Genomic DNA, 8,317 nt, shown 5'->3' with positions numbered 1-8,317 from the left:
AGGCAGGGTCTCGTGCCCTCCCATGCCCTCTCCTGCGCGAACTCAGTGCTAACTCGGGCGCCTGTTTATGCAGCATGTTCGTGCAGCTCCAGTCGCATGGCTCCCTGGGGGGCTGGGCCAAGTAGGGGCCTGGGCGGGCGCTTGACCCGGCCCAGCTCCGCACAGCCAGCCTCCTCCCAGGGAGCGAGGAGTTAACCCCTTCCCACCACGAGCCCGCTTACCTCCAGCTGTGCTGGGGGTTGGCAGGGGGCTCTGCGACTGTTGAGGGGGTGTCTGGGGGGCTTTGAGGGAGCGGGGGTGCAGCGGGCTTCACCCGCACATCTCTCACCGCTCCGGAGCCTAACTGAGCTTTTTTCCCCTGTTTGGCGGGCCCTTTTAAACTGCATGCATGCGCAGTGGGCCTGCCGTCGGGGAAAGCTGGTTTCACAGGTTTGGGGGGGCCCTGCTCGGGATTTGGGGGCCCTGCCCTACAGGAGGGGGACTGGTGAGTACCACACTCCTTCTCTTCTCTCTCCCTGGGGGGCTGGGCCAAGTAGGGGCCTGGGCGGGGGCTTGACCCGGCCCGGCTCCACGCAGCCGGCCTCCTCCCAGGGAGCGAGGAGTTAACCCCTTCCCATCACGAGCCCGCTTACCTCTGGCTGTGCTGGGGGTCGGCAGGGGGCTCTGCGGCTGCTGAGGGGGTGTCTTGGGGGCTCCGGGGGAGCGGGGGTTCAGCGGGTTTCACCCGCAAGTCTCTCACCGCTCTGGAGCCTAACTGGTAGTAGGGTCGGAAGGGACCTGAGGAGATCATCAAGTCTGAGCCCCTGCCATGGGCAGGAAAGGATACTGGGGTCAAATGACCCAAGCAAGGTGTCTATCTAGCCTCCTTTTGAAGACGCCCAGGGTAGGAGCGAGCACCACTTCTCTTGGAAGTTGGTTCCAGATCCCAGCTGCCCTGACTATGAAGTAGCTCCTCCTGATATCTAGTCTGAATCTACTTTCTGTCAACTTATGGCTGTTATTCCTTGTTACTCCTGGTAGTGCATGGGGGAATAGGGACTCTCCCATTGCCTGCTGGTTCTCCTTAGCCAGTTTGTAGATGGCCACCAGATCCCCTCTCAGCCTTCTCTTGTGGAGGTTGAACAGGTTCAGGTCCCGTAGCCTCTCCTCGTAGGACCTGCCCTGCTGCCCCCTGATCATGCGAGTGGCCCTCCTCTGGACCCCCTCCATGCTGTCCACATCCCTCCTGAAGTGCAGCGCCCAGAACTGGATGCAGTACTCCAGCTGCGGCCTGACCAGTGTCGCATAGAGGGGGAGGATCACCTCCTTGGATCTGCTCGTGATGCATCTGTGGATGTATGACAAGGTGCGATTGGCCTTCCTGACCACGTTCTCATGCTGTTGGCCCATGTTCATTTTGGAATCAATAATGACTCCAAGATCCTTTTCTGCCTCTGCACTGGTGAGAAGGAAGTTCCCCAGCCTGTAGGTATGCTGCTGGTTCTTCCTCCCTAGGTGCATCACCTTGCACTTGTCAGTATTGAATCCCATCCTCTTCTCATCCACCCACCCCCCGTAACCTGTCCGGATCCAATTGCAGCCTGTCCCTCTCCTTTAGCGTGCCGACATCCCCCCACATCTTAGTGTCATCTGCAAATTTGAACAAGGTGTTTTTCACCCCACTTGGATAATTTTCTCAAAGAGCTTCCCCAGGACTGATGTAAGATTAACAGGCCTATAACTTTCTGGGTCCTCCTTTCTCCCTTTTTTGAATATGGGGACCACATTCGCCCTCTTCCAGTCCTCTGGCACCTCACCAGAGCACCACGAGTGCTCATAAAGCTGTGTCAGGGGTCCTGCAATGACCTCTGCTAATTCCTTCAGCACTCTGGGGTGGAGATCTGCTAATTTAAACACGTCCAGTCCCACCAGAAATTCCCTGACTAGGTCCTCTCTGACCCTGTGCCTCCTCTGGGACCACTGGGGTTCCCAGTGGGGGGGCGGGATGACCTGGTTCCTGCTCAGAAAAATGGGGCAAAGAAATTGTTAAATAGGTTAGCTTTGTTGTCTGGTGAGACCCACCAAATTTCCTAGCGTGTTCTGCAGAGGCCCCATGTTACTCAGAACCTTCTTTTTACCTCCTATGTATTTAAAAAAGGATTTCTTGTTATCCTTCATCTGGGTAGCTAGTCCCAGTTCCATCTCTGCCTTGGCCTTCCTAACAGTCCCCCTACAATCCTAAGCAATGGAGGTATAGTCCTCCCTGGTGATGGCCCCTCCCTTCCATTGGATGTATGCCTCCTTTTAGCTTTTTAGCACCATTCCTGGATGCTTTTGATTACCCATGGGGGCTTTTGAGCACTCTGGCTCTATACCCTACCATATAGAGGGTATTTTCTATTTTCTATATTTGCTTCACAGTACTCATGGGCATTTTTGGATTTTATGTAACTCCACAACTCAGTTTGATTTTTTTGCATGTATTTTTTGGTGTGCTATTCCTTTATTTTCATGCCTCCCCATATGCTGCTTGAGGAGTTATCTTTGTCTGCTTCATTTAGACTCTGGGCTTATTCACCAGTTTTGCACATATCTATAAATACTAAGTTTAGGATCTCTGCTCATTCTTTTGAGTTTCTATATCATTTGTTCCTATCTCTAATCCATTATAAACCATTTCATCTCTGAAGATTTGATAATCACATGCATCAACATTTCAACATTTCAAACTTTATTCCTTCAGGAAGTGGTTTTTATGAGAGAACAGAGTACAGAGAGAAGAAAGTAAATTTCTGTAAGTTTTAGATATTCCGTATACATTAACAATGTATCATGTTAGAATGTCCCTTGTTGCAAAGAGACAACACTGAGACTGCTGTATTTAATAATATGAATAATTAATTTCTGATTTGTCTTCAGGAAATGCTAAAAATTTCAAAGGAGATTGCAGCATCTACAGTAACAAAAAGCATCCAATAAGTAACGGTTTTATTATCATCCCAGTGTTGGATGCAGCACATTGAAAGGGGAAAAGAACTTTATTAATAGTATAGTATCAAATGTCTTTGGAAGTTGTCAGTCCAATAAAGCAGTATCAGATTAATTCCATGCATCAGGTCACATGATTTTTGTTTCAGCTTATTGGCATGCCACCACAGTTCACATACTTAAATGGTTATTGTATAGGGAAAGTACAGCCAAGGTTTCTCATTTGGGGTCTCAGTTTAGGAAAGGCTCCTTTAGGATACCACAAGCTTATAATGTCCTAAAAAGTAAAAATCCCTGCAGGAAGTGAGTTATGTTTTACTGACTCAAAAAGGCTGTAAGTAGGAGAAGAACAGTGGAAAAACCATGGTCATACTCTGTTCACTGTTCCTTTCAGCATCCTCTCTCTGCTTCTGTGTGACACAGTATACTGGGGAGGATAGACCTATGTATGGTCTGACCCAGTAAATAGCAGTTCTTATGTTCTTAAGTATGTACATTTAGTAGGGGAATCAGAACCCAAATATGCTTTCACATTCTGAAGGTAGAGAAGCAGTTCAATTATGTTTGAAGAACCTTTCTGCCACAACCCCATTCTTTTCTGTAGTAAAGAATCAAGGATTGTATTGATACCCCTTACCTTGTTACAAAAAAAAAAGATTTTGCAGATGCAGGGCTCTGTTAACAGTCCTGATATGTGAAAGGTGCTTGCTCATTTTTTCCATTCATTTTTTCTCAAGATTAACTTCATTCTCTCGTATTTATTTTCTTTCTTTCATACATTGGTAAAGCTGAGAATAACCAGATGAAATATCTCTAATAGTAATATGGGCATGCTGCTAAATGTTGTAGTCTAACACAAATGCATAGCTTCCTTTATCAAGACAGCTGTGTTTTTACACAAATAATCTTGAATGGACTTTCCATTTTGGCTTGTAGAAAGATTATGCCTGATAGTACTTTTTAGTACTATCTTAAATGTCACCTTGACTTCCCCAAGGAGTTCACTTCAAGGCATTTGGGATGTCTGCCCTTCAACAGAAAACCTTTCAGATGGAGATATGCTTGACTGTTTAGCACTTAAGAAAAAATAGTAGTCCTGAAATAAACACCTGCTTAAAATAGTTATAGCCACTCCAAAAGTGATAATAACATGTTAATTTGGGAACTCTTTTACTTTATATGATACATGGAGACCAGCTAAACTATACTGGACTGAGCATCAAGCAAATAAATCTTCATACTAACTTAACTAATCTCCTTGGAAATCAGTGGAACAACTCATAGAAGTAAGGCAGGATTGGGTCCTTAGTAATTTGCAGCAGTTAAATAGCATTTTTAGTCTGTTTTATTCACTGGGAAGAGTCATTAATGACAGATTGCTTACTCACTGCCCGAAAGAGTTCATTGCAAGGATATTTTATGGCAAAAAAATATAAAAATCAATTAGTGCACAGAGCATTTTCTACTTTTTGCTTTCTTTTCTTGCTTAGTTCATACATTGTAGCCATGAGTAAATTGTTTAGTTTTTGGAGGAGTCTATACAATAACAAATGATCTGTTGCATATAAGCTTGTAATAGTAATATGATATTTTTTGGCCTCTGTTTCCATGTTGACCAGTATATGGAAATATTCTCTTGTAATGCAAATATGAAGGTTCTTGCAAGATTTAGGCTCTGGAAGTTGAGTTGGTATAGAGTATGAACACCTGCTCATTTCTAGCTGTGGAAACTTCTCAGAAATGTTGGGAGAGGGAGCAGTACAGGCATTCCAACCTGTAGCCCCTGCCTCTCCCTTGCTTCCCATGTCTTCCCCAGCCTAGGGTGATCCTGGTTGAGGGAATGCATAGGGTGAAGTCACTTCTGCACTTCTTTTAGCCCCCATGGTCTCCCAGTCCCTGGGAGAGGAGCAGTGAGGCCATGGTGCCTGCTTATTCCTCAAACCAGAGCCACTCTAGTCTTGTGAAGGCTTTCAGGGGTGGGGAGGGCAAGTAGCAGCTCAACTCCTCCATGATCAGGAAGAGTCTTGTTGTAGGGAAATATCCTTCCAGTCTGGGGAAGATACAGAGGAGCTACTGCTTGACTCCTCCCAGAAGAGTACAGGCCTTTATTCTAGCAAGAGAAACTCTCTCACAGAAGCCATGTTCCCTCTGAGAGAGAGTGAATGTTAGCACAGCAATTGCCTGTGCTGGCTATTTCTAATGGATGAGCAGCTATTCTCCCAGTAAAAATATAATGCCTGTATGGCCTCAAGGTATGGATGAACTGTTTGCTAATTGTAGTTAAGTAATTTTGCACGTGGCTTCCTATGTCTCATGCAATTTATGCTGTATATGGACTTCTGGATCTTATAGAATGGCTATGTAACATGCATAGAAAATCAGATGCTCTGGTGATGGAATCCATGTAAATACATAAATACTAATGTATATGCTTTATGTACACTACGTGTGTGTATTTGCCACATGTACTAATGTACATAAACATATAGGCCTCCTACAGATTAGGAGGCATAACTTTGACTGCCCCTCATACAGTGTTGGGGTATATGCCCTTGTTCACTGGTAGCAAAAGGTCCCTGACTGAAAAGGAGACTGTGTTGAAAACCAGATATGTGCTCAGCAGTGATGTACTCATTTTATGTGCAAGTTTAATATTTTTTCAATAATATTTGTCTGAGAAAATATGAGGCATTACTATCTGCTGACCCTTGCAGATCACTCATATTAAGGCTAGGACTCTGATTTAATCAGAAGGCTGCATGAAGCTGAGGTTTGAATTCCTCGACTAAGTGTGCCAAAACATGAAGTGGGAAACGTTTGTTCCTGCAGTGACATCATGCTGAGTGGAAAGTCTTACAGTAACTGATTCAAAATTTTTCCACTGAAGGGTTCAGATGGTGAATAGGTGAATTAAACAAGCACCCAGCACATCTCAATTCAATTTTTTTTTTTTTTGCTTATTTGACTTGTTTTATTGACACTGGACAAATGTTATAAATGTATGAAAAATGTGTAAAATTTATATAAATGTATAAAAAGAAACTAACATTTTCCATATATAGTACCTAGACATAAAATAATAGTCTAAAATCTAATATTTAGGGTTTTGTCTGGAGGGAAGAGAAGAAAGTGTATGGGGGAGTGAAGGGGAGGGAGCTCACATTCTTTTTATTTGGATTCCTTCTTAATACATTTTGAGTCCAAGTGCCAGCCCATACTATAAAAAAGGCTCTCATGCTCGGATCTCCTTGAGCCCTGCTGTGCTCTGGGTCTCCTTGAATATTTTTGCGTAGTTTGTTTAACTATGTAATTTGTAAGCTTCTCACAACCTTGCCTTTTTGGGTCTCATGCAGTACAAAACACATTGCAAAAAACTTTTCTGAAAAGGCTTTGAATGAAACACCATGAACACTATGTCAGGAAACATCAAGGTTACCTTGCAAGCCATTATAATAGTATTATAGTATTTTTTATAATCTTAAGTATGCATGGACTCTTGTTTCTCTTATTGCTTACCCACAAGATGTGCAGTGAGTGAGGCAGGGGCTTTTACAGAAACTTTAGTATATTTGGTGTGTCCCTGCTCTCCCCAAGACAAAATGCAAAGTGTTCGTTGTGGGAGACTCCATCCTGAGCGGGACTGAGGGGGCAATCTATCACTCCAACCCCTTAGGCCGGGAAGTCTGCTGCTTCCCAGGAGCCCATATCTGAGACATTGTGGAGAAGATCCCTAAACTCCTCCAGCCCACTGACCACTATCCCATGCTCCTTATCCATGTGGGCACAATTGACATGACTCAGAGAGCTCCCAGCCAGGTCATGAGGCTCTACAGTGATTTGGGAGAGGGTCCAAAGGGTCTGAGAGTGCAGGTAGTGTTTTCTTTGATCCTCCCAGTCTCAGGCTATGGGCTGAGGAGGGAGAGGAGGATTCAGGTAGTTAACCAAAGACTGCAGTGCTAGTGTCCTTGGGAAGGCTTTGGCTTCCATGACCACAGTCTGCTCTTTGTTGAGAGAAGCAGTGAGTTGCTGGGAAGGGATGACCTCCACCTCTGTCTGTGGGGAGAAGGCTCTTCTCAGCCAGACTGGCTGACCTGCTCCACTGGGCTTTAAACTAAGCCTGCTGGGAGAAAGGGGGACTACTGCCACTGCTGGCCCACTGAGCAACCCTTGCAAGGCCAGCAGGCCAAGGCACTTAAGGGAGCCCACCCCTGCCCCAGCCCTGGAACCATCTGTGGGCAAGGCAAGGGCCCCCAAGGGGACACTTGCCTACTTGTACATGAATACCAGGAGCTTGGGGTATAAACAGGAGGAACTTGCCTTCCTGCTTAATGCAAATAATTACGATGTCATAGGGATAACAGAGAGCTTGTGGGACTCCACCCATAACTGGACCACAGGTGTGGATGGCTATACCCTGTACAGGAGAGATCAAGTATACAAAATGGGCGGGGGTGTAGCTCTCTATGTTAAGGTAAGCTACGCATCCCTGCAAGCTGATATTGGCGACCAGGATGGATGGCTGGAGATGCTCTGGGTTAAAATCCATTGGGAATATGGCACAGGGGACATGATGGTGGGAGTCCACTACAGAGCTCCCACCCAAAGTCAAGAGCTTGACCAGGAGTTCACCAGGGAATTGGCTGAGGCCACATGCTCCAGGTCCATGGTTGTCATGGGATACTTCAATTACCCAGGCATCTCGTGGGAAGAGCACTCAGCTAAATCTGAGCAGTCGTAAAGCTTCCTCTCACACGTGGATGACCTCCATCTGACACAAGAGGTCTATGGGTCAACAAGATGTAAAGCGCTGCTCAACCTGGTACTGGCAACCGGGGATGACCTAATCAGTGAGTAGAACTCCAACTAGCTACAAGTATCAAGGACAATAAAAAGTTCTTTTTCAGATATGTGGGGAGCCAGAGGAAAAGCAAGGGCAACATTGGACCCCTGGTAAACCAGATGGGGCAACTGACAACTGACGCCCAGGAAAAAGTCAACCTATTAAATGGGTTGATACTTTGCATCAGTCTTTCATCAGTCCCATGGGATATCCCTGCCCATTACAGGATAGGAAGGCCTGGGTAAGGGAGATTCCCTGCCCTCCATCAATGCTGGCCTTGTAAAGGAACACCTTGAGAGGCTGGACAGCTTCAAGTCAGTTGGCCCTGATAATCTATACTCCAGAGTACTCAAGGAGCTGGCTAGCATCATATCCCAGCCCCTGGCATGGAACTTTGAGAACTCCTGGTACTCTGGTGTACTGCCCGAAAGACTGGAAGAAGGCCAATGTGGTGCCTATCTTCAAGAAAGGGAGGAAAGTGGATCCGGCTAACTACAGGCCCATCAGCCA

Source organism: Crocodylus porosus, unplaced genomic scaffold (genome assembly GCF_001723895.1).
Source record: "Crocodylus porosus isolate Cpor-Errol unplaced genomic scaffold, CroPor_comp1, whole genome shotgun sequence".
Taxonomy (NCBI): Eukaryota; Metazoa; Chordata; order Crocodylia; family Crocodylidae; genus Crocodylus; species Crocodylus porosus.
This window is presented reverse-complemented; position numbering follows the sequence as displayed.